This window comes from Carassius auratus, chromosome 49 (genome assembly GCF_003368295.1).
Source record: "Carassius auratus strain Wakin chromosome 49, ASM336829v1, whole genome shotgun sequence".
NCBI classification, from domain to species: domain Eukaryota; kingdom Metazoa; phylum Chordata; class Actinopteri; order Cypriniformes; family Cyprinidae; genus Carassius; species Carassius auratus.
In genome coordinates, this window is record NC_039291.1 from 4445633 (window position 1) to 4473243 (window position 27611).

Sequence of the window (27611 nt, forward strand, 5' to 3'; positions counted from 1 at the left end):
CCTACCACACTTTTTCCTTCCAGTCAGATTTTTATGAATATATTCTGATACACAACTCTGTGAACAGCCAGCCCTTTCAGCAATGACCTTCTGTGGCTTACCCTCCTTGTGGAGGGTGTTAATGACTGTCTTCTGGACAACTGTCAAGTCAGTAGTCTTTCCTATAATTGTGGTTGCATGTTCTAAACTAGCCCAAGAGTTACTCAGTATTTATACTCAAAATTAATCAAACTAATCAAGCTCAAAATTGACTATTCTTATTTTTTGAGATACTGAATTTGTAATTTTCCTAAGCTGTAAGTCGTAACCATCAGAATTAAAACAAAAAACTCTAAGCTCTAGAACATACATATATATATATATATAGTTAGTTAGTTTTTTTTATTATTAAATAAAAAAATAAAAGAACTTTTCAGTGATATTCAAATTTTTTAAGATACACCTATATTTTTTTATTGTAAACATTAAAGTACTTCTACAAAACACAAACTTCTGACATACAGTATAACATACAGTATACATACAGTATAACAGTATAAAAAAAGTACCAGAATTTTGCTAGACACAATTATAAAACAGCACATTCTCTGCAAGAATTTTTTTTTTTTTTTTAGTAATTACAGCTGTAAAACTGCTTACAATTCATGTTAATTTTATATCATTCTGTAGTGTAAAAATAGTGTAGTGTAAGAGTGTACCTTAAAACCATAATATAAAAGCTCCATAAAAACAGTTACATTTCTGACTTGTAAAGAAACATCCACCCACCTGGGGCCTGGCAGTTAAAAACTTTGGGGGCGTAGAAGCAGCATCCGGTCTTCTCTGAGATATGAGCATAATCCAGCTGTGAGAGGCCACTCAGACGGAAGAAACAAATCCCACAAGCCTGAGGCTCGAGCCATTGCCTGCTCACAAAGACCTCATTAATACATACAAAGAACATCTTCCTAACTCCAGTTGAATTAAATACATTATTGTCTGTTCATTATTATTATTATTATTATTATTATTATTATTATTATTATATTTTTTTTTGGATTACCAAGACTGATTTATTGAAAAATACAATAAAAACTGCAATAATTTAAAATAACTTTTTTTTAACATTTATTTTAATATTTTTCGAGGAAACCATGACTTTTTTCAAGATTTTTTGATAAATATTACATTCAAAAGAACAGCATTTATCTAAAATAGCAATAACAATCACTTTTGATTAATTTAAGGCATCCTTGATGAAAAACTACTAATTATTTTAAATGAAGCATGATTGCATGCATCATCACCTTCAACTCTTCTATCACAGCAGGTGTATGCCGTCTCTCAGTTATGTCTTTGTTCTTGGTATAGTACTCCTTTACTTCCTTAAAACAGAGATCATTTGGGGATTGTATTTACAAATGTTTACCTTTCTGTACTCATGCTGTATTAACATGAGGTATTTCCACAGAGGTCATGACGGCAATGCTGACCTGTTGGGCAGGAAGTACATGCTTTCTCATGAACTCTTTCACATGCTGAAGGACAGCCTGATCTTTGGATGACAGCATGAACAGCTCATCAGAAATCTGCATAGCAAATGTGGAGCTTCAGAAAAAAAAAAAAAAATAAACAAAAAAACATCCTTTATAAAATATCAAAATTTATAGTTACGTCATTACACTTTTAAACCACATACCCTGACAATAAAAATACAAACAATAATTAAAGATGCAAGCAGTGATGAACAGGCCCTCGCACCCGGGCTTACCACCAGCGAGTAGCTTTAGTCAAAAGATGAACAGTGAGAAATATGCATTTAAGGTCGTAAATATAAGTGGAATATATCAAAGTATATTCCATAAATGTGCCAATCTTCCTGTTGCCAGCAGGTGGCGCTATCATTATAATGGAATATTGACCTTCAGATGTGTTCAGGGCAGGACTCTTATCACACATGTGAAGTTTGGGGAAGATTGAATATTTTATGCCTGAGTTACAACTACTTCTCTTGATGTGGCGAGACATCAAATTTTGTCATGGCGTTATGGACACGCCCTTTAACAAAAACTCAAGATCTCCACAATTTAACATTGCACAGGCCTTTATATTAGACTGACGACAAAAAAAATACATTAATGTCAAAAGATTTCTAGGAGTAGTTTGTCACAGCGTAAAACATGTCACTTCCTGTTGCCAGCAGGTGGCGCTATGACTTTAACTGAATATGGGCATGTAGATCTCTTAAGGGCAGAATTCTTATCTAACATGTGAAGTTTGGGGCAGATTGGACATTGTATGTCTGGGTTACAGCAACTTCCTTTTTCATGGCGAAACATCGAAATTTGTCAGGCCGCCATGGACACGCCCTTTAACAAAAACTCAAGATCTTCGCAATTTAACATCGAAAAGGCCTTTAGATTTAACTGACCAAGATTGGTGTTGATCTGAATAAATCTCTAGGAGGAGTTCACTAAAGTACAACCCCTGAAAATGGCAAAAACAATGGCAATTTTGCAGAGAAAATTTTAAATAACCGACTTCCTGTTGGGATTCGGATTTCATACCAAGAGACTTTTTTGTAGGTAATGGTGTGTTACATGTGTGTACCGATTTTTGTACATGTACATGAAACATAGCTCGAGGAGCACTCTGTTGAAAGTGTATAGGTGGCGCTATTGAGCCATTTTGCCATACCCGATGGAATATTGGCCTTCAGATCTGTTCAGGCCAGGACCCTTATCGAACATGTGAAGTTTAGGGAAGATTGTACATTTTATGCCTGAGTTACAACAACTTCTCTTGCTGTGGCGAGACATCAAATTATGTCATGGCGCCATGGACACACCCTTTAACAAAAACTCAAGATCTCCACAATTTAACATTGCAAAGGCCTTTAGATTAGATTGACCGCAGAAAATACATTTATGTCAAAAGATTTCTAGGAGTAGTTTGTCGCAGCGTAAAACATGTCACTTCCTGTTGCCAGCAGGTGGCACTATAACTATAACTGAATATGGGCATGTAGATCTGATAAGGGCAGAAGTCTTATCTAACTTGTGAAGTTTGGGGCAGATTGGAAATTGTATGTCTGAGTTAAAACAACTTCCTTTTTCATGGCGAAACATCGAAATTTGTCAGGTCGCCACGGACACACCCTTTAATTAAACCTCAAGATCTTCGCAATTTAACATCGCAAAGGCCTTTAGATTTAACTGACCAAGCTTGCTGTTGATCTGAATAAATTTCTAGGAGGAGTTCGTTAAAGTACTCTTCGTCATCAGTTAGGAACCTAGGTGTGCTATTTTATCGCAATCTTTCCTTAGAAAGCCACGTTTCTAGCATTTGTAAAACTGCATTTTTCCATCTCAAAAATATATCTAAATTACGGCCTATGCTCTCAATGTCAAATGCAGGAATGTTAATCCATGCATTTATGACCTTAAGGTTAGATTATTGTAATGCTTTATTGGGTGGTTGTTCTGCACACTTAGTAAACAAACTACAGCTAGTCCAAAATGCAGCAGCAAGAGTTCTTACTAGAACCAGGAAGTATATATTATTTTAAAATATTGCTTATAACTTATAAAGCCCTCAATGGTTTAGCACCTAAGTATTTGAATTAGCTCCTTTTACATTATAATCTTCTACGTCCGCTACGTTCTCAAAACGGCAATTTGATAATATCTAGAATATCAAAATCAACTGCGGGTGGCATATCCTTTTCCTATCTGGCGCCTAAACTCTGGAATAACCTACCTAACATTGTTCGGGAGGCAAACACACTCTTGCAGTTTAAATCTAGATTAAAGACCCATCTCTTTAACCTGGCTTACACATAACATACTAATATGCTTTTAATATCCAAATCCATTAAAGCATTTTTAGGCTGCATTAATTAGGTAAACCGGAACTGGGAACACTTCCCATAACACCCAATGTACTTGCTACATAATTAGAAGAATGGCATCTATGCTAATATTTGTCTGTTTCTCTCTTATTCCGAGGTCACCGTAGCCACCAGATCCAGTCTGTATCCAGCTCAGAAGGGTCACTGCAGTCACCTGGATCCAGTATGTATCCAGACCAGATGGTGGATCAGCACCTAGAAAGGACCTCTACATCCCTGAAAGACAGCTGAGACCAGGACAACTAGAGCCCCAGATACAGATCCCCTGTAAAGACCTGGTCTCAGACGAGCACCAGGACAAGACCACAGGAAACAGATGATTCTTCTGCACAATCTGACTTTGCTGCAGCCTGGAGTTGAACTGCTGGTTTCGTCTGGTCAGAGGAGAACTGGCCCCCGAACTGAGCCTGGTTTCTCCCAAGGTTTTTTTCTCCATTCTGTCACCGATGGAGTTTCGGTTCCTTGCTGCCGTCGCCTCTGGCTTGCTTAGTTGGGGTCACTTCATCTACAGCGATATCATTGACTTGATTGCAAATAAATGCACAGACACTATTTAAACTGAACAGAGATGACATCACTGCATTCAATGATGAACTGCCATTGACTGTCATTTTGCATCATTGACATACTGTTTTCCTAATGAATTTTGTTCAGTTGCTTTGACGCAATGTATTTTGTTTAAAGCGCTATATAAATAAAGGTGACTTGACTTTTGTAGTAAAATCATATATTTAAGCTAAAACATTTTTCTTTCAAACACTCTCATGCACTACGCAGCTTTCATAGTGTAACAGACACGCCAGGTTCCATTACCAACCAATCATAGCGCACGCCCTCACCTGAGTACTAATCTCTCCCACCTGCTCCTCATCCACCTGCAATCACCAGTTCACATAAATACCACACACAGCACCCCAGTCAGCATCCGGTCTCGTTTGCAATTAAGGTCTAACCTGCATCCTTACTCTAAGGACTAACTATCTCCCTACTTACCTCTCTCCAGCAATCTACAGTGTCTGCATCGTGTGCGTGTGTGTCCACTAGCTCCAGCGTCTTGAACTCTCCACCAACGATCCCATCATCACTACCTCCAGCAACATTACCTCAAAGTGCACTACCTGCTCCTCTGCTTGTGCCTCAATAAACTGTTTTAACTGTTCTCTCAGCCTCCTGTCCTGGTTTACTGTAACAGAAGACAAGACCAAGACCGATCGGCACAAGCATGAGCCTCACGGACCCCTTCCAGGACCTTGTTGACGCTTTATGTCGAACCCTCACCACTCTTCCGGCATCCCCATCACCTGCGAGCACTTCCGCTCCTGTTCCAATGCTTGCTGGTCCTGGAGATGCAACCACACTTGTACCCCACTGAATGATCGAAAGTGGCCTTTCTGATATCTCAACTCCAAGGTAAAGCACTTCAGTGGCCCGATTCTATTTGGAGGCAAAATAAGCCTGTTATCCAGTCTTACTCTAGCTTCATCAACCATTTCCGAGAAGTTTTTGGCAGACCCGCATGTGATTCTTCTATTGGTGAGAAGCTTTATAATTTAAAACAAGGGAAAATGTCTGTCAATGAATATGCTCTTAAGTTCAGTACTCTTGCGGCCACTAGTGGGTGGAATGACGAGGCCTTGCTGACCACCTACCGTCAAGGATTGGAACCTTGAGTGCGGTTGCATCTCGTTGCATACGAGGACACCATCAGATTCGAACGCTTCATTCAACTCTCCATCTGCTTCGCCACTCGTATGCAGTCATGCTTCAAAGAGCACCAGGGCCAGGCGTATTCTAAATTGCCACTCTGCTGACCAGAGACTGTCAGCTCCCCAAAACCAGCAAGCGAGCCCATGCTCGTCGACTCATACCGACTCATTGCTGCTGAACGGCTGGCCCAGAATCTCTGCCTCTACTGTGCATCTCCGGGGCATATCATCAGCCGGCAACTTAATCTCCGGCACCCTCTGCCATCAGCTTTCCCTCACTGCCACGGCAATGCCGTCAGCCTACCAGGTCCATACAATAACAAGTAAAACCATTGAGTCGAAGATGTATTCGTCACAGTATTGGTCCGATAACCCTCCAAAATGGGCTACAACTGGGTTACAACCTCATCCGGATATGTGAGGGGGGCGAGTGGAAGACCGCTTTTATCACCCTTACTGGCCACAATGAATGACATCGGCAACCGAGAGCTACTGGCCATCAAGTTGGCTCTGGAGGAGTGGAGGCATTGGCTGGAGGGAGCCAAACACCCTTTCCTAGTTCTCACGGACCATAAAAACCTCGAGTATCTACGCATGGCTAAACGGCTAAATCCAAGGCAGGCCAGCTGGGCGCTATTCTTCACCCACTTCAACTTCTCCATCTCATATCACCCAGGGGCCAAAAACATTAAGGCCGATGTCCTGTCCCGGTGTCATGCCCCTGAGGAAAGCCTGGAAGAGACTGAGACTATACTTCCTGAAAAGGTAATTGTCAGTCCTGGTCAAAAAAAAAAAAAATTAGGCAAATAAATAAGTGTATAAACAATTGTGCTATAAATGATAATGGAATAGGATTGAATAAGATGCAGGGAAGTACTAGAATGGAGGAGTAACAAATAAGTATAAGGATATTGCACTTTTTTTTGCATAAGCATAAGTGGGGAACATTTAACTGTTCATGATGTAGATTGCCTGGGGCGAAGAAACTATTCTTGTGCCTTGCTGTTCTGGTATTTGCGGCTCTGAGGCGCCGGCCAGATGGCAAAAGTTCAAAGATGGGGTGACTTGGATGTGAGGGATCCAGAGTGATTTTCTGAGCCCTTTTCCTCACTCTGGATGTATACAGTTCTTGAAGGGTGGGCAGAGGAGCACCAATAATCCTTTCGGCAGTCTGAACAGTTCTCTGTAGTCTTCTGATGTCTGATGATCCACATAACTCTCTTGGCACTGGTCACCCGGGGGACAATGAAACCCTCTCGCTGCTGAGGGAACGCTTCTGGTGGCCCAATATGGCATCGGACATCAGAAGATACGTGCACGGATGTAGAGACCGCGCCATCTCCAAGAGTCCATGCCACCTACAATCAGGCAAGCTCCACCCTCTGCCCATCCCGAACCACCCTTGGTCACACCGAACCACACCTAGTATAATGAGCATACTCGCACCCTAAAGAGAGCAGCCCGAAAAATGGAGCGCAGCTGGAGGAAAACAAAACTAGAGGTATTTCGTATTGCTTGGCGGGAAAGTAGCATATCCTACAGAAAAGCATTAAAAACTGCTAGATATGATTACTTTTCTTCTCTTTTAGAAGAAAACAAACATAACCCCAGGTATTTATTCAATACAGTGGCTAAATTAACGAAAAATAAAGCCTCAACAAGTGTTGACATTTCCCAACACCACAGCAGTAATGACTTTATGAACTACTTTACTTCTAAAATCGATACTATTAGAGATAAAATTGCAACCATTCAGCCGTCAGCTACAGTTTCGCATCAGACAGTGCACTATAGACCCCCTGAGGAACAGTTCCACTCATTCTCTACTATAGGAGAGGAAGAATTGTATAAACTTGTTAAATCATCTAAACGTACAACATGTATGTTAGACCCTATACCATCTAAGCTCTTAAAAGAGGTGCTTCCAGAAGTCATAGGTCCTCTTCTGACTATTATTAATTCCTCATTGTCATTAGGATATGTCCCCAAAACCTTCAAACTGGCTGTTATTAAGCCTCTCATAAAAAAGCCACAACTTGACCCCAGATAACTAGTTAATTATAGACCAATCTCGAATCTCCCTTTTCTGTCCAAGATACTAGAAAAGGTGGTATCCTCACAATTATATTCCTTCTTAGAGAAAAATGGTATATGTGAGGATTTCCAGTCAGGATTTAGACCGTATCATAGTACTGAGACTGCTCTCCTTAGAGTTATAAATGATCTGCTCTTATCATCTGATCGTGGGTGTATCTCTCTATTAGTTTTATTGGATCTTAGTGCTGCGTTTGACACAATTGACCACAACATTCTTTTGCATAGACTTGAACACTTTGTTGGCATCAGTGGAAGTGCATTAGCATGGTTTAAATCGTACTTATATGACCGCCATCAGTTCGTAGCAGTGAATGAAGATGTATCATATCGATCACAAGTGCAGTATGGAGTACCTCAAGGCTCAGTTCTAGGGCCGCTACTCTTCACGCTTTATATGTTACCCTTGGGAGATATCATCAGGAAACATGGAGTTAGCTTTCACTGTTATGCTGATGATACGCAGCTCTATATTTCCTCGCAGCCCGGTGAAACACACCAATTTGAAAAACTAATGGAATGCATAGTCGATATAAAAAATTGGATGACGAGTAATTTCTTACTGCTAAATTCAGAAAAAACAGAGGTGTTAATCATAGGGCCTAAAAACTCTACTTGTAATAACCTAGAACACTGTCTAAGACTTGATGGTTGCTCTGTCAATTCTTCGTCATCAGTTAGGAACCTAGGTGTGCTACTTGATCGCAATCTTTCCTTAGAAAGCCACGTTTCTAGCATTTGTAAAACTGCATTTTTCCATCTCAAAAATATATCTAAATTACGGCCTATGCTCTCAATGTCAAATGCAGAAATGTTAATCCATGCATTTATGACTTCAAGGTTAGACTATTGTAATGCTTTATTGGGTGGTTGTTCTGCACGCTTGGTAAACAAACTACAGCTAGTCCAAAATGCAGCAGCAAGAGTTCTTACTAGAACCAGGAAGTATGACCATATTAGCCCGGTCCTGTCCACACTGCACTGGCTCCCTATCAAACATCGTATAGATTTTAAAATATTGCTTATTACTTATAAAGCCCTGAATGGTTTAGCACCTCAGTATTTGAATGAGCTCCTTTTACATTATACTCCTCTACGTCTGCTACGTTCTCAAAACTCAGGCAATTTGATAATACCTAGAATATCAAAATCAACTGCGGGCGGCAGATCCTTTTTCCTATTTTCCTAAACTCTGGAATAACCTACCTAACATTGTTCGGGAGGCAGACACACTCTTGCAGTTTAAATCTAGATTAAAGACCCATCTCTTTAACCTGGCATACACATAACATACTAATATGCTTTTAATATCCAAATCCGTTAAAGGATTTTTAGGCTGCATTAATTAGGTAAACTGGAACCGGAACACTTCACATAACACCGTACTTTCTACATCATTAGAAGAATGGCATCTACGCTAATATTTGTCTGTTTCTCTCTTGTTCCGAGGTCACCGTGGCCACCAGATCCAGTCTGTGTCCAGATCAGAGGGTCACTGCAGTCACCCGGATCCAGTACGTATCCAGACCAGATGGTGGATCAGCACCTAGAAAGGACCTCTACTGCCCTGAAAGACAGCGGAGACCAGGACAATTAGAGCCCAGATACAGATCCCCTGTAAAGACCTTGTCTCAGAGGAGCACCAGGACAAGACCACAGGAAACAGATGATTCTTCTGCACAATCTGACTTTGCTGCAGCCTGGAATTGAACTACTGGTTTCGTCTGGTCAGAGGAGAACTGGCCCCCCAACTGAGCCTGGTTTCTCCCAAGGTTTTTTTTCTCCATTCTGTCACCGATGGAGTTTCGGTTCCTTGCCGCTGTCGCCTCTGGCTTGCTTAGTTGGGGTCACTTCATCTACAGCGATATCATTGACTTGATTGCAAATTAAAACAGACACTATTTCAACTGAACAGAGATGACATAACTGAATTCAGTAATGAACTGCCTTTGACTGTCATTTTGCATTATTGGGACACTGTTTTCCAAATGAATGTTGTTCAGTGCTTTGGCGCAATGTATTTTGTTTAAAGCACTATATAAATAAAGGTGATTGATTGATTGATTGATTGATAGTGGGGGACTTCATCACGGATCTGCCTCCCTCTGATAACAACACTTGTATTCTTGTTATAGTTGACCGGTTCTCTAAATCATGTCATCTTCTCCCCTTGAAAGGTCTACCCACAGCCATGGAAACGGCTGAGTTAATGTTTATGCAACCACGTCTTCAGATACTTCCCAAAGACATTGTCTCCGACAGAGGCCACCAGTTCATCCCCGGGTTTGGAGAGCCTTCCACTCACTCCTAGGTGTGGCCGTCAATTCAATTCAATTCAATTCAAGTTTATTTGTATAGCGCTTTTTACAATACAAATCGTTACAAAGCAACTTTACAGAAAATTATGTTTCTACAATATTTAGTAGTAGCTTATGGTGGTGACTGTCAGTTTGTGCAAGTTTGACAGGATTTTCAGAATTTTTTTTTTTTTATAGAAGACGTAGTCAGCTAGACGATGAACATTATTAATATTATTAATTAATAATTATTATATGAAGCAGTCACACATGTAGCAATAATTGTTAGTTCTGTTTGCTGATTCAGGGTTAGAATCATCTGAGGTCCTCTGATGGTCAGCATAATCTCTTCTCAGGTGTTCTGGATCCAGAAAGGAGCTTGTGTAAATCCTAGTTACCACGGGATGTAAATCCCATGGCAAAACATAGAAACAAAATAGAGACATCTTTAGCACAGCTGCAGATCCAACAAACTAAAATTTGTTTAACCCAAGCCAATTAATAAAAATGCACATTTGATCATTTGCAACTACACTCACAATTTAAGAGATACGTTATTTGAATGCTTGGCGAAAAAGATGCGTTTTTAATCTAGATTTAAACAGAGAGAGTGTGTCTGAACCCCGAACATTATCAGGAAGGCTATTCCAGAGTTTGGGAGCCAAATGTGAGAAAGCTCTACCTCCTTTAGTGGACTTTGCTATCCTAAGAACTACCAAAAGTCCAGCGTTTTGTGACCGTAGGGTGCGTGATGGGTTGTAGTGTGGTAGAAGGCTAGTTAGGTACACAGGAGCTATACCATTTAGGGCCTTATAGGTAAGTAATGATAATTTGTAACTGACACGGAACTTAATAGGTAGCCAGTGCAGAGACTGTAAAATTGGGGTAATATGATCATATTTTCTTGACCTTGTAAGGACTCTAGCTGCTTCATTTGGGACTACCTGTAGCTTGTTTATTGACGAAGCAGGACAACCACCTAGAAGTGCATTACAATAGTCAAGTCTAGAGGTCATAAATGCATGAACTAGCTTTTCTGCATCAGAAACAGATAACGTTTCGTAGCTTGGCAATGTTTCTAAGATGGAAGAATGCAGTTTTTGTAACATTGGAAATATGATTTTCAAAAGACAAATTGCTGTCTAATATAACACCCAGATTTCTGACTGTAGAGGAAGTAACAGTACATCCGTCTAGTTGCAGATTGTAATCTACAAGATTCTGTGTAGTGTTTTTTGGTCCAATAATTAATATTGTCTTATCCAAATTTAATTGGAGAAAATGATCTGTCATCCAATCTTTTAAATTTTTAACACATTCTGTTAGTTTAGATAATTGAGAAGTTTCATCTGGTCTGATGAGTATCATCAGCATAACAGTGGAAGCTAATTCTGTATTTTCTAATAATATTACCAAGGGGCAACATGTATACTGAAAATAGAAGGGGACCTAGGACGGATCCTTGTGGCACTCCATATTTTACTGATGATAACTGAGATGACACCCCATTTAAGTAAACAAAATGGTAGCGATCGGACAGGTAGGATCTAAACCATCTTAGAGCCTGCCCTTGAATACCTGTATAGTTTTGTAATCTATCTATGAGTATGTCATGATCTATGGTGCCAAACGCAGCACTAAGATCAAGTAAGACTAGAAATGAGATGCAGCCTTGATCTGATGCAAGGAGCAGGTCATTTGTAATTTTAACAAGTGCAGTTTCTTTGCTATGGTGGGGCCTGAAACCTGGCTGAAATTCTGCATACAGATCATTTTTATGTAGGAAGGTGCTCAATTGAGCAGACACAACTTTTTCTAAAATTTTAGACATAAATGGAAGATTTGAAATAGGCCTATAATTTGCCAGTACACTAGGATCTAGTTTTGGTTTCTTAATAAGAGGCTTGATAACGGCCAGCTTGAATGGTTTTGGGATGTGACCTAAAGATAACGACGAGTTAATGATATTGAGAAGCGGTTCTTTGGCTACAGGTAACAACTCTTTCAGTAATTTAGTGGGTACAGGATCTAATAAACATGTTGTTGGTTTAGATACAGTGATAAATTTATTTAGCTCTTCCTGTCCTATAGTTGTAAAGCACTGCAGTTTATCTTTGGGTGCGATGGATGAAACTGAAGTGTTAGACGCTGCAGAATCTACATTCGCTATTGTATGTCTAATGTTATCTATTTTATCAGTGAAGAAATTCATAAAGTCATTACTATTTAACGTTGGTGGAATATTTGAATCAGGTGGCGTCTGGTAATTTGTTAATTTAGCCACTGTGCTAAATAAAAACCTTGGATTGTTTTGGTTATTTTCTATGAGTTTGTGTATATGCTCTGCACTACCTGTCTATAGCTGGACATACTGTTTTTCCATGCAATTCTAAAAACTTCCAAGTTAGTTTTTCTCCATTTGCGTTCAAGACTACGAGTTTCTTTCTTGAGAGAGTGAGTATTACTGTTATACCATGGCACAGTACGTTTTTCTCTAACCTTTTTCAATTTGATGGGGGCAACAGTTTCTAATGTATTAGAGAAAATAGTGCCCATGTTGTCAGTAATTTTGTCTAATTCATCTGTATTTTTGGGTACAAATAGCAGTTGAGATAGATCAGGCAAGTCAAACACAGTACAGTTGCCAACAACAAACAGGAAGTGACATCTGGTCACCATCCCCAGTCTAACGGGTAGACAGAGAGGAAGATTCAGGAGATCGGCCGTTTCCTTTTTACCTTCTGCCATGGCCACCAGGACTCTTGGAACCAGTTCCGAGGGTGGGCCGAGTACGCACAGAACTCCATACGACAGCCTACCACCGGACTAATTCCATTCCAGTGTGTGCTCGGCTACCAACCACCACTCTTCCCATGGTCAGGTGAACACTCGGACAACACTCTCTCCAGCAATCTCCAGTGTCTCCAAGTCTCCATCGTGTGTGTGTGTGTGTGTGGGGGGGGGGGGGTGTCCACTATCTCCAGCGTCTTGAACTGTCAACCAACGGATCCAATCATCACTACCTCCAGCACCATTACCTCACCGTGCACTACCTGCTCCTCTGCCTATGCCTTAGTAAACTGTGTTAACTGGTTTTTCATCCTCCTGTCCTGGTTTACTGTAACACATAGACACTCCTCACAAACTGCCAACAAGATTCTAAAGTTTTGTTTTAACATTTAGCTGTAGCTGAGACCCTGATGGATTTATTTTATGCACAGTTTTGGGAAGGTTACTATGGACTCGTAGTAGGTTATAGATTACAAGTTTCCCTATTTAAAATCTAAAAGGTAGTGTAACTATTTCAATTTCTTTGAAAAAAAAAGTAATGTAATTGATTACATTTGATTACATGTTTTAAGACTTTTCTAAATATTTAATGTTTTTAACCGTTTATCTTTTGAAACGTAAATCAGCCAGGGTTAACATTACAGTAGGCCTCAACAACTAATGACTGTCAGACTTTCAAAATCCTTCATCGCTTAAATTAGGATTGTTATAATTTAATTTTAAAGCACAACCACCATAAAATCAGATTTGCTTGGAGATTGTTCTGAGACCAAATACGTATTTAAAAACACAAGATAATTTAATAGCTATTATACTGTTTTGAAATCAAGTTTTTGCATACCTATGAAGGTGAAAGCGTGTAGCTGCATTGAAAGTAATCAACTACAAGCACAGATAAATACAACAGAACCATGGTAGCCAAGCTGTGTTGTTCACATGCTATTAAAGGGTTAGTTCACCCAATAATCAAAATTATGTCAATATTAACTCACCCTCATGTCATTCCAAACCCGTGAGACCTCAGTTTATCTTCGGAACACAGTTTAAGATATTTTAGATTTAGTCAGAGACCTCTCAGTCCCTCCATTGAAAGTGTGTGCACGGTATACTGTATATGTCCAAAAGGTAATAAAAACATCATCAAAGTAGTCCATGTGACATCAGAGGGTCAGTTAGAAATTGACAGTATTGTAATAATATAATAAACATGTGATAAGTCGGTCAATCGCACATCCAGAGTTTTATCTCACTGTGTCTCTATACATTTCGGCAATGGCTGTACTTGTTACAGTGCTTTCAAGTCAGGGGTCTGGGTTGTTTTATGAATAAACCCGTTTGCCAAACTAGTGTTAAGTGATATTGTCCGCATTTTTAATGTTAAAGAGGTTAATGAACTCTTTCATTATCTATTATTGTTATAATGCATAAACAGTGTTGGGGGGCAACTAGTTACATATAGCTAAATTATGTAATTTGATTACAAAATAAATGTAATTGTAATCCGTTACAGTTACTGAGAAAAAATTGTGAAACAAATAAAAACAAATTGAAAAAAAGTGACATTGCAGTTAATTATGAAAATGTTAACGATTACAGAGGGGTTACATGAATATATTTTTTTTCACACACATACAGATTTAATTGACATATTTCATAAACTGCATTGACTGCTCTAAAATATGAGACACAGATGTTTCAGAAGTTAAGGACACATGCTTATTTCCTATTTGGGTGATGTATTGTCACGGTCGTCAGCTGGAGTGCCCATGAACTTCAGTAGAGGGGACTCTACTCAGGACTCACTCAGGCCCCATTTCCAACTCCATTTCCCAGAATCCTGTGCTTAGGGTTAATCACTACCAGGTGTTCCCCATTATCACTCCCTATATAAACTGTGTTTGGACTCACAAATAGTGCGTTCTTGTTCTAGCCTAGTCTGTCAATTCTGAGCGTTTCTCCTTTTGTTTGTTCCTCCAGTGTCTGACTTTGGATTGTTTATAGCGACTTTGATTCTCTGCAGCCTGCCCCGACCTCTGCTTGTTACTGTTGCTGATTCTGGATATCCCTGACATACCTGTTTTCTCTGATCATTGCCTGTTTGACCATTTTATTTTTTATTAAAGGTCCCGTTTTACGCGCTTTTTTTGAAGCTTTGATTGTGTTTACAGTGTGCAATATAATGTGTTCATTTTTTTCGTGTAAAAAAACACAGTATTTTTCACAAAATTCACCTGTATACCGCTGTTTTCACTGTCATAAAAACGGGCTGATGACTTCCTTGTTCTATAAAGTCCCTCCTTCAGAAAACGTAACGAGTTCTGATTGGGCAAGCGGTTCCTGTGTTGTGATTCGACAGCAGCTGAGCGTGCGGCCCTCCTGTAAACACGATTGGACTAGTTTTGGAGTAGTTTTGAGAAGCAAGTGGGCAGGAGCATGTGCTGGAGATGTACTTATAATCATAGGAGCGTTTTTATTGACGAGTTGCGCATGAAAATCTCATTAGTTTTTTTGCACAGCCCTAAACATCTAGTTAACAAAGCTAAACAGCATTGACCTTTGTGTAATAAGTTACAGAAACTGTTAAACGTACCAACTTAAATAATAAAATACACTTACCAGTTGTGGTCCATAAACAATGCCTTCTCCAGACAAAGAGTGAACTGCTCCATCTTTCAAGAATAATCTTTGTGCAAATCCGGCATTAAACTTTCTGGGGTTCGCAAGCTGTGCTCAGCACAATGTGCTGCACATAGTTTTAAATGTGGATTATAATTTTCGGGAACAAGAGTTAAACATAAATTTTAACCATTAATCTCCAAGTACAGTGTCCCTGAGAAGCCCAAACAAAGATACAGGAACTAGAGGGATGTAGTCCAAACGGGTCGTTTTTTGTATGCAAATTCTGTTAAATCAAATATCTCGCTTGGCATTAAACTTTGAGCTTTAGAATTTTACAGATATTATTTATACTCTAACAACAACATTACACACTAACTAAAGTTTAAAACATGGGATCACGAAGAAGGGGACCTTTAAACCACTGCATATGGATCCGAACTTCGCCATACCAGGATCCAGCAGCCCAGTATCCCCCCGTCATTGTGTTATCTGTTCCCACTTTCATGTCAACATTTCACCTTTCCAGCTCAACCATGGACCCAGTAGACCATCTATTATATCTTCGTCAAGGAGGCCTATCTATTGAGGAGTATGTGCACCGGTTCGGTGAGTTGTCTTACCAAGTACCATTTCATGATGAAGTGTTGTATAAGGACTTGTTCCGTTTGGACTCAATGAACAAACTCCCATCCAGGTAACAATAGTTTAGGTGAAGGGCAGTTTAAGGGACATCATGGACTATGCACTGATATTATGTGACCCTCCGTTCGCTGTGGTAGAGGCAGAGGACAGTGTTGAAGCCCCAAAGTCTCTCCACAAAATGGCTGTCAGCCCGGAGACTGTTCACAAAATGGTCGCTGCCCCTGAGACTCATCCTTCGATGTATGAGCGCCACTGCACAAGATGGCCCCCAGAGGTGATCCTCCAGGGTCAGCTAAGGTCCCGATTGATCCACCTGGGTCAGGTGCCACTGCACAAGATGCCCGACACAGTTGATCCTCCAGGGTCAGGTCAGGTCCCCCACTACCTTTTAGATTTTACATAGGGTAACTTGCAATCTATAACCTATTACAAGTCCATAGTAACCTTGCTGAAACTGTGAGTAAAATAATTCCATCAGGGTCTCAGCTACAGCTAATTGTTAAAATAAAACTTAAGGACCTTGTTGGCAGTTTGTGAGGAGTGTCTGTGAAAGCTGCGTGGTGCATGAGTGTTTGAAAGAAATATGTTTTGGATTAAATACATGATTTTATTACAAACTATAAGCAGTCTAACTAACAAACATAACTGTGTTTTTATCTATTTACTTCTCTTTTTTTAATTTCCAACAAAACCGGCTGTTCGCATTTAAAAAGTCATAAGGATGTTTGTGTTTTGAAAAGAAAGACATCATAAATCAAATGAGTCTTTTATTATTGATTAACATGGTAGAACCACAGACTCGACTTGGACTCGCGGACTGATGACTCGTACTTGGACTCGGACTCAAGGATATATAAAATCGGACTTGAGCATTCATCACGTTGTTTTTGACTAAAATGTTATTTAAAAAATTATATAAGGTGTTACACTTTTCCTGTTTCGTGCCCAAGACTGGCCAGGATCTATTCTTTTCCCTCACAGACACTGCTACCGCTCGCTCTCTTTGCTTGACAACACACTCACTGACGTCACTCACTTTACTTTCACATTACTTTTTTTCCAAAGCGCTCGGGCACTTGTGGGAAAGGATGAAGCTGATTGGTTAGTTCTTGTCACATGACCCGCGGTGCACTTGCGGCATTCTTAAAAGTTGAGATGTTTTTAACTCGATGCGGTTAGGACGCATCTGGAACAAATGAGCGCGTCGCTATCATTATGAGCGCACATACCGCGCCTACATTTGAAATAACGAACTTAGACGCAAAAGATGCGAATGTGAACGGGCCTTATCGTTACACGTTGCTTCTGACCAGTCGCGTGCTGTCACACACACACACACATTCGCTTGAACACATACAAACGCACTCACGCTAAAACACTCGGCCACTCACACACAAACGCTCTCTCTCTCTCTCTCTCTCTCTCTCTCTCTCTCTCTCTCACACACACACACTCTCTCTCTCTCTCTCTGCATATCATATTGATTTTTATGTTTTAAGTATCTTGTAAATAAATACAGTGTCCTGTAAAATCGGACTCGAACTCTGGCAATGGTGACTCGACTTGGACTCGACTCGGACTCTTCTTTGGTGACTCGGACTTGGACTCAGACTTGAACACTGGGACTTGAGATTCGACTCGGCCTCGACAGTTGATGACTCGACTACAACACTGCTGTATACATATTCAAGAGAAATGCATAAATTCAATTGTTTTAAAGAATGTAAAACTTTTAGTCTGTAATTTCAAATCTCTCAAAGAGAAAAGTCTTTTCACACATCTATTTTAATTTGTCTCAGGACTCTTACTAAAAACACTTGAGTATGGACATGAATCCTACATGAAAGCTAAAAAAAGAATACTTTTTGAAACTATTTTAAACAGTATGGTTAACAACACAAGTTATAAATTGAGAAAAAAAGTCTAATCTGTTGTAAAAGTTCTGTGAGACATTTGTAGCAACTTGTATAAGAAGCACTTTTGGTTTCAAAGAAACCTTATGACAACTCATTTTCAATCTAATAAAGGTCTTTTTGTGTCTGTGACCTAGTGTGTTTGTTTGTATATTTATGTACTTGTTTGAGTTTGGGTGTATATTTTTGTTTGCTTGTGTGTGCATGTTTTTGTGACATATCAGGACACAACTTTGTATAATGACATGGGTATGACACAGGTATTACAAGGAGAGGGTGACTAATGAGGACATACAGTAACCCATGTCCCCATTTTCCAAAATGCTTATAAACCAATCTATCAAAATACCTTTCGCTGATATGATCACACCAGTAATCACACAGTCCCAGACACCCGATGCCGTTCGCGATTGTCACGGTTCATGCTCGTCTCATGTTGACACATGTTGTTTCATGTGATCACCTGATCAGCGGCATCTGCAGCTCATTCCACCAGCCTACTTAATGCCTTGTCTTTCGTCAGATCATTGTTCGAGGTCCTCCCTGCTTCCTGTCTGTATTCCACCAGCTCTGCTTCATTGTGTCTTGTTCCTGTTCGGTCGCTCTTGGATTACCAGTCATCATCGCGGATTCCTCACCACCATCGCACTCAATCACCTCCTCACCTGTCTGTGCTGCCATTGAGGTCCCTGCGTCACCCACCATCATCCAGCCTGACTTTACTCATTTTCATAAATACCAATTACTCACAACTGCTTCCTGTCCTTACTTTCAGCTGTGACTGAATGATCTGATCACCCATGGAAGCAGCGAGCAACCCATCATCGGCCTTGGAAGAGTTCCTCAGCGCCAGTGCTCGAAGGATGGACTCCCAGGAACGGAATCTTAACGACACTGGTCGCGCTGTTCAGGTTTTGGTGGCGCAGGTGTCCGAGTTCACCCAGCAACTACAACTTCTATGAGCTCCTACTCTGCCGCTCACACCGCCCGTTCCTCCCACACCACCGGAGACCCCCTCCCAGCCAGAACCACGCCTCCCCATTCCGGAGACCTACTCGGATGAGCCGAATTTTTGTAGAGCTTTCTTAACATGATGCAATATGCATTTCTCTCTTCAACCTAGGACCTTCTCCAATGAACAAGTCACGGTCGCATTCGTGTTGACCCTGCTCACTGGGAGGGTGGCATTATGGGGAATGGTGGTGTGGGAGAATCAAGATCCATGCTGCGCCTCGTTCCAGACACTCTCCACCGAGATGAGATGGGTCTTTGATCAGGCCGTCGCCGGGAGAGAGGCGGCTAGGATGCTAGCTGAATTACGTCAGGGAGAGAGATCCCTCTCAGACTTTTCTATCGAGTTCCGCAGCCCTTTGGGCTGTCCAACGACGTGCTGCAAGATTTGATCAATCAATTCATATATGTCTACCTGGACGACATATAAATTTTTTTCCTCTTCTGTCCAGGAACACGTGCATCACGTTCGACGAGTGCTTCAGAGGTTGCTAGAGAATGGGCTTTTTGTCAAGGCGGAGAAATGCGAGTTTCATGCACAGTTTGTTCCGTTTTTTGGGTATATCGTGTTGACTGAGGGAATACGCATGGATCCCAAGAAGGTTAAGGCTGTGGTAGAGTGGCCAAGTCCAGATTCCCGTAAGGCCCTACAGAGGTTTCTGGGGTTCGCCAACTTCTACCGGCGTTTTATTCGCAACTTCACATGAACTTCTTCTTCACTTTATCCCTTGCACAAATTACCCACAGCCAAGGAGACAGCGTTGACCGTTGTAGATCACATCTTTCATTTACTTGGCCTCCCGATAGACCTGGTTTCCGACAGGGGACCCTAATTTGTGTCCAAATTTTGTTGTGAGTTCTATAGATTACTGGGAGCGACTGTAAGTCTGTCCTCAGGGTTTCATCCCCAGAGCAATGGTCAAACCGAGAGAGCCAACCAAGATTTGGAAAGGGTGTTGTGATGTTTGGTTTCCAAGAATCCTTCCTCCTGGAGCCAACAACTGTCAATGGTGGAGTACGCCCACAATGCATTAACAATATCGGCTACGGGCTTATCTCCATTTGAGTGTAGTGTAGGTTACCAGCCACCTATTTTTCCCAGTCTGTAATCCGAAGTCGTGGTCCCCTCCGTTCATGCCTTTGTCCAGAGGTGTCACCGCACTTGGACTAGAGCACGCGAGACTCTACTCCGAGTGGGGGCGCGCACCAAGGCTTAAGCCGATCGCCACCGGTCTAGGCCTCCCGTATACGTTTTGGATCAAAAAGTGTGGCTTTCTACCAAGAACGTTCCTCTCCGTTCCATCTCTAATAAATTGGCTCCCAAATTTATTGGCCCGTTCACTGTCACCAAGATCATTAGTCCGGTGGCAGTCCACCTCAAACTTCCATCCTTTCATCCAACCTTTCATGTATCTAAAATAAAGCCTGTATTTCATTCTCCGATTAATCCGCCTAATCCTGCCGCAACTCGTAGATGGGGAACTCACGTATTCGGTCAATCGTATTCTGAACTCTAGACGGAGGGGACGCGGATTTTAGTACTTGGTGGACTGGGAGGGTTATGGTCCGGAGGAGAGAAGTTGGGTGCCTGCTAGAGACATACTGGATCACTCTCTTATCGATGATTACAGTCAACAGGTAAGGGAGTCTGGGGACGCCAGGAGGCATCCTTAGTAGGAGGGGTACTGTCACGGTTCATGAATGCACCGTCTCCTGCTCGTCTCATGTTACGTCATGTTGATTGTTTCATGTGGGTGTTACCGCTGATCATCTGATCAGTGGCAGCTGAAGTTCATTCCACCAGCCTACTTAATGCCCTGTCTTTCGTCTCTTGTTTGTCAGATCGTTGTTCAAGTTCCTCCGTGCTTCTTGTCTGTATTCAACCAGCTCTGCTTCATTGTGTCTTGTTCCTGTTTGGTCGCTTTTCGATTACCAAGTCATTATCGCGGATTCCTCACCACCACCACCAGCGCAATTAATCACCTCCTCACCTGTCTGTGCTGCCATTGAGGTCCCTGCGTCACCCACCATCATCCAGCCTGACTTTACTCATCTTAATAAATACCAATTATTCGCAACTGCTTCCTCTCCTTACTTTCAGCGGTGACAGCGATTCGATGCACTACTTGAGATGAAATATTTAGCCTTTCGTGCAATGTTGTAAAAGTTTAGACATTCTACATCTATTTCAACTGCTAACAAGTTTTATGGCAAGAAAATCAAAGAGAATTACTGATTTTATTGTGCATTATACACACTCTTAAAAACACTGGGTTAAAAACAACCCAATTTGGTTTAATATTACCCAGCAAATTGGGTTATTTATCCCAGCATAATGGGTTGATTTAATCCAGCTATGGTTTATTCATTTTTACTATATTAGCCTACTAGCTTATTTTTTACTTTATACATTAAATAATGCTTATAGATTCACTTAAATCCTCTAAACTTTAAAAAAATACTCCACACAACCACTGGTTTGCATGATAACTTTCTTCTCTTTTATTTATCATTTACAGCATTGTTTATATCATTTTAATAGGCTATACATATTGCCCATATTGACTTGTGACAAACAACTCTTAGGGGGTTTTCACACTGTTTACAGATCACAGATCGCATGAAAAATCACCAATGTGAACGCTATCATCGAACCCAAGACTTCCTGGAGAAGGATGTCTGAGTTCAGTTGCTCATGAATCTGCAAGCAACACAGACTCGGGTGTGCACTTGTTCAGGAAGTAAAGTGTCCTGCGCATACATAACACACGATATCAACACACGAGATAGGCGAGATTGATTCCACACACTCCTAAAAGTCTAAATTAAATAATTAAAATAATTAAAATAAATTATTATACTGTGCATAGTAGCACCAAGATGATTGTGTTGTCCATGCATTTTCCGTGTGTGTTTGCGATGACGTAAGGTGACTGCAAACGGACCTGGGTTCGATACAACTATTGAGTGTGAAAGCAGACTAACATTGCGGGCGGCACGGGGAACAATCGCGTTCGGACTGCTGCAAACGAGCCCAGTGTAAAAGCCCTCTTAAATACATACCTTGAACCATTTTTAATCTTTTCCGAGGCAAAAAAAAAAAAAAAAACGGTCATTACATTGTTTCACACAGAAACACTTTTCCCGCTGATCATAAATTCCAAAACATTTTAGGGGCAATAAACAGATGTTGTACAGAGGCTGTACAGGAACGGGGGTCCAAACAGGACTTTTTATGACCCTCATCATTCAAACTTTTTGTCACAAAGCATACTATACCCTCTCTAATGTCTTCACTTGTAAACAACATGTTGGGAACACAATCAGTTACTTGTGCTTCCACTGGAATGCGTTAACAACACGTAAGCACATGTTGGAACATGGTACATATGATTTATGCAAATGATCAATAATTTTGTTCTAGCCCATTGTAGCCCACCTTAAATATAAAATTTAGTCTGTTTAAAGAATTTACAGATTTAGCTGTTTAGGCCTAAATTATAATAATAATTTAGTCATTTTATTAAGATTCAGTATAGATATTTCTTTTTAGTCTTTGAAAATAAAATATCATGCTTTTATTTAATCCACTTTTATTATTTTTGTTTGATATAATGTATTTATTTTTATGCATGTTTTTATAGTTTTAAAAAACTTAAGTGAGGAACGTTGAAAGACCATTTTGTCCTCCTTAAAAGGCATTAAAATGGCATGGATCGCAGAAGCGGGGGCTGATTTATTGTATGGGTTACTTCGAGGTCTTGTACAACACACAAAAATAGATCTTCATATGCACAGATAATTATTAAGAGATTGGTATTTCTGTGTTTAAAACATAATAAAGTAAGTGCTGGGGTAACAGTTATAGCTCAAATATAAACTGATGTTTCAGCAGCCATGATCAAAATGACTAAATTACCTTTAATAATAGTCAGGAGTTATTATTTATTTTTATTTTTTATTTTTATTTTTTGTGAATAATTATTTTTATTAAGCAGCCATTTCAGTACAATACAAGATATGACAACAATTCAGACTGCGGCCATAACCCCCCACACCCACCAACCCACCAGGCAGACCCACACTGTGCCGAGAAAAAAACAAGACACTGCAGTGGAGAAAAGTACAAAGTGCAGTACTCAATCACAAGAAAAAAAAAAATACAAATTCAAAATAAATTATACATCAAAAAGAAGACACAAAAGACTTAACAATGTAAAAAATAGAAAAGTTTCTTATGAAGCCCTTTGTCACCTCCCACAATACCTGTGAGTCCACTGAGCCTTTATTGATGAAAGAAAATGTTGTATCAATGTTGTTTCCAGAAAGAATATGCCTGCTCGCATTTAACTACAGCGGTCAATCGCATGACTGACTTTATGTAAGGGATACAATGGTTTTTAAATCAATAAATTCCCTTTTAAATCAATATTTTGTGTCAAATTGTGAATACAACCCCTTCAGTCTGATTCAAGACCCCTACGCTTTCGCTATAACAACAGTCTCACTCTATATTATCCCTTACATATAATGTTACAGCATTACAACAAACATTAGACGGGATATTTACTACAGTTAAGTTGGTTACGTGAAGAGGAGGGGGGGGGGGGGGCTCTCGAATGTATGTGAGTGCTTTAAAAGTGCCATGTGTAATGTCTGGCAAAAAAAAAAAAAAACAAGTCATACTCCACATTCCATACCAGATGGGGGCAGTATGCCTCAATAAAGTGAATTGGTCTACTCTAGAGTAACAAACGAGAAATGGCATAGTCTCTATGCTCCGCCCCTACCTTCACAACAACCCTAGTGCCATAGCCTAAGAGGACGTTTTGCCTCCAGAGGAACGTTGGGTGATGTCAAGTGATTTTGAAACATGACATCTTCAAGCTACTGCCCTTCACCTTTACCAGTGAATATGTTCATATTCGTTTTGTTCATATTACATTTTGAGTTGTATATACACATTATTTGAATTAAATTAATTTGACAGACAGCATTCTGTTAACATCATTGGTCAACATCAGACAGCTGATATTGACCAAGCTAGTGCCAACCAACGTAATCAGAGCTGCCAACTCTCAAGCATTCACCGTGAGACACATGCAATTGACTTTTCACACGCTTTCACGCCACACATCAATTTTCTCACGCACAGAAAAACCACAAAACAAAGAGGACACGGAGACCAACAGACTAGACAGAGCAGGTTAGTTATGATATAAAAAAATGGGTAAGTTATAGCTAGCTAATTATCAAACGCAGCTACGGTTAGCCATCGCTAACATTAGCATGTTTAGCGAACAGCCTTCGATACATTTCTATGTTATAACTTCCCGAAAAAAAATACGCAAACATATAAAACAAACTTCTAGCGAAATACTAACAGCATCTTACTTACCAATCCAAATTAAATGTTGCAAGTTCGGAGTCGAACCTCATTTCTTTCAAGTCCATCAGTTGTCTCCAGCGATGGAAAGCAGTGCCGATGTTTACTCTGGTTCGGCTCCTTTTCTTATCGGATTTTATTTGTGATTCCGAGCACGGTTGTTTCCCTGTAGCGGGTAGTGGGCTGTACTTTCCACACGATTGACATCAGGTTCAAGTACGCCCACAAGCCGTGCAAATTATTAGTGTATTGCAGGTTGGCTGGTGGTTATGTTGCCCGCATACCGCCTCCCATGGCCAAAACTGGTATTACGACACCTGTCGGGCCGTGGCATGTAATGCTAATGCTAATTAAGGTGGATATCTCTACGGCACTATAACTTGACATTTTTTTAATGACATCATCGCCCTTATTTCTTCTCATTCTTTTGATGCGTGTAGGTCATTTTTTGGATATTACACATGGCACCTTTAAAGGGCAGTGAAGTCAGAATTTGTTAAAATATTATAATATAATTGTATTATGTAAAACTTGTGTGTGTGTAATGCCTTACTATAATTAAAACATGCTTTGTTTTTAGGAAACGTGACTTGTACACCTCCATTACGAATAAGGAGTTGGATAGAATAGTGGCGGAAATACACCACAGATACCCCAATACTGGCTACAAGATGATCTTGGGACACATACGATCCAGGAAACTTCATATTAAAAGTAGGAAATGTAGCAAATATTAACATTTTATGTCTAATTACATTTCTAATGTCTCATCCAAGTTTGAAATTAACAGATATTTTCTGCCTTTTTTCTTTTGGCTAAAAATCAATACATTTTGGTGCATCCCTACCATTGGCTTTTTCCATTTACACCTTTACAAAATTCCTTTTTGTATGTTTTGGGCATTATTCCTATTTGGGCAGGCAAATGTGGGTAAAAAAATTACAGTGGCGAGTGACACTGTCATATCACTAGCCAAGTTATGTTTCACTTTACTGGGAAGATTAAATCAAACCAGCAAAAATTGAGCGCAATTACTCAATGTGTGAGTCATATACTGTTTGTTTTAAATACAGTCTAATTACACTTCTTCTGCATGCATCTGATGTACTTGAACATAGATAGCCATCACTACGCAAGAAATAATGTGCTGCTAGTTCATTTGAGTCAGATTTAAATGATGTAAAACTTTTAAAAAAAGGCATCCAAAATGTGCAGTTTCTCTTAAAAAAATGCAAAATCTAACATATGAATATTATTGTTATAATCTGTTGAAGAACAAAGGGTTTTAGCATCATTAAGACGAGTAGATCCGGAAGGAACTGCACAGGTTACGTCTTAGGACGGCCCGACGCGGACGTTACAGTGTACCAGCTCCCAACAGTGTGTGGCACATTGATGGGAATCATAAACTTATTCGGTTGGTGTTAAGCATTTATTTGGTAAAATTAATGGATAATGTTGCTTATTTCTAGGGTCACACATAATCTGCTCTCTTACACACCTAAATATAATCATTTACATATGTCTAAAAAATAAAATTCCCATCAGTCACAAAGTTTTATCAAATATTTTGTTTTGTTTTATGTTTTCAGCTACCAATTATAGTGTAATAGTCTTGTATTCTTTCAGATTATCAGAATATATGCAAAAAAGTCTGCATGCTTGAGCTTGCCCTACTTGTTATATGTAATGATTTCATGTTATGCTTTTATTGACATAAGTGAATATGTGGTGTAGGAAGAAAGCCATTGCTTAAAACCTTTCCTGTACTATTGGACACAAAATCATGTTCAATGTTGTAGCCATTGCATATCGTTTTTGTGTGCTTGTGTGGGACAAGTTATTTTTTAATACATGTTGTATTCTTAAATGAGTAACTTTAAATACTTAAATTTGCAGATGGAGAATTGTTATCCATGGGGAATTGATGGCTTTTCCCGGCTTGTGGCGTACTTAAAAGTTGCCACAAACAACAAGGCTCAAACAGTGCTGCAAAGCTTCCTGTCTGCTGTACAAATATATAGTGTTCCCTCTAGAGTGCGTTCTAACAAGGGGGGAGAAAATGTAATGGTTGCCCGCTTCATGATAAGAACCAGAGGAGCAAACAGACAGTCACACATCACAGAAAGAAGTGTGCACAACCAGAAAGCTTGTTACCTTGTAGCCACATGAATAGCGTTTTCCTTCACTGAACTTTTTTAAACTGAAGTTTGTTTGTTTTTTATGTAAGAATTAAGCGGTTGTGGAGAGATGTCTTTGACCAAGTAACAGACCTCTTCTACACTACCTTTCGTCAGTTGAAAGATGAAGGGTGGCATAATCCGGACCAGGAAGTGGATTTGTTTGCCTTGCACTGGTCTTACGTACCACAAATTCAGAGGCATCTACAAGAATTTCAGAGTGCCTGGAATAGTCACAGTCTACGATCTGCTGGCAACAGAACTCCGCTGCAGCTTTGGTCAAATCATGAGAAGTGTAGCAACAGTGAGTTGTACAGAATAATTAACTCAAATGATATATAGGGAATTTGAATAATTAATCAGGAATATGATTAATATATATATCTCATATGACAGTTACAATAAATTTTATTGATTATGAAAAATAGCAATTATTGTGATATCTCTTACTGTAAATTACTGCATATCAAACAGTGGTTTGTCCAGCAAACGGCCGTAAGATTGACCTATCAATTTTCAGTAAAATTATCACTTCTTGTAATTCAAGGAAAAATATTCTCTGGCCATGAAAACATTATCCTATCATTATGATAACTTTAGTTTCTAAATTTAAAGCTTGTAGCTAAATCAGATATCTCAGTGACTCGTAATGTGAGCGGGTGGTGGAGACCAGAATCATGAATATATGGGTTTTTAATAATTGACTAATAATACATTGAAACTACAAATCACACAGTAAATATGCGTACGATAATACAGACAGTAAACTTTGTACAAGACATAACGGGATCGAAATGAGGGAGAGAGAGAGAAAATGAATGAGATCACAGAATGAGCTCAGGTATGAAAATCACAGTCAGTAACTTTGGAAGCCAACAACGACTCAAATCATAGCAACACTTTAAAACAGCATTTAAATCTCCATAGAAAAAGATACTTACATGGCCCAGCGTGCGTAAGCATGGTCTTTTGTGACGCTTTGTGCGCCGGTCCTTTTGAAAACAGCGTGCGTGTGCCGGAGGCCGTGTGACGCGCGTGTGAGCTGCGCTGGAGCAGCGTGGTCCTTTGTCTTCCTTGTGTGGAG

The 27611-nt window shown here is 39.9% G+C and overlaps 1 long non-coding RNA gene across 1 annotated transcript; it reads right to left on the reverse strand.

Moving 5' to 3' along the window:
• Positions 1–768: 768 nt before the first annotated feature.
• LOC113066061 (uncharacterized) lies at positions 769–27588 on the reverse strand. The gene is made up of 3 exons (XR_003279116.1): positions 27469–27588; positions 1409–1568; positions 769–905 (listed from the first exon to the last, which is right to left on the reverse strand). It is a non-coding gene; the product is annotated as an uncharacterized LOC113066061 (long non-coding RNA).
• Positions 27589–27611: the final 23 nt, after the last annotated feature.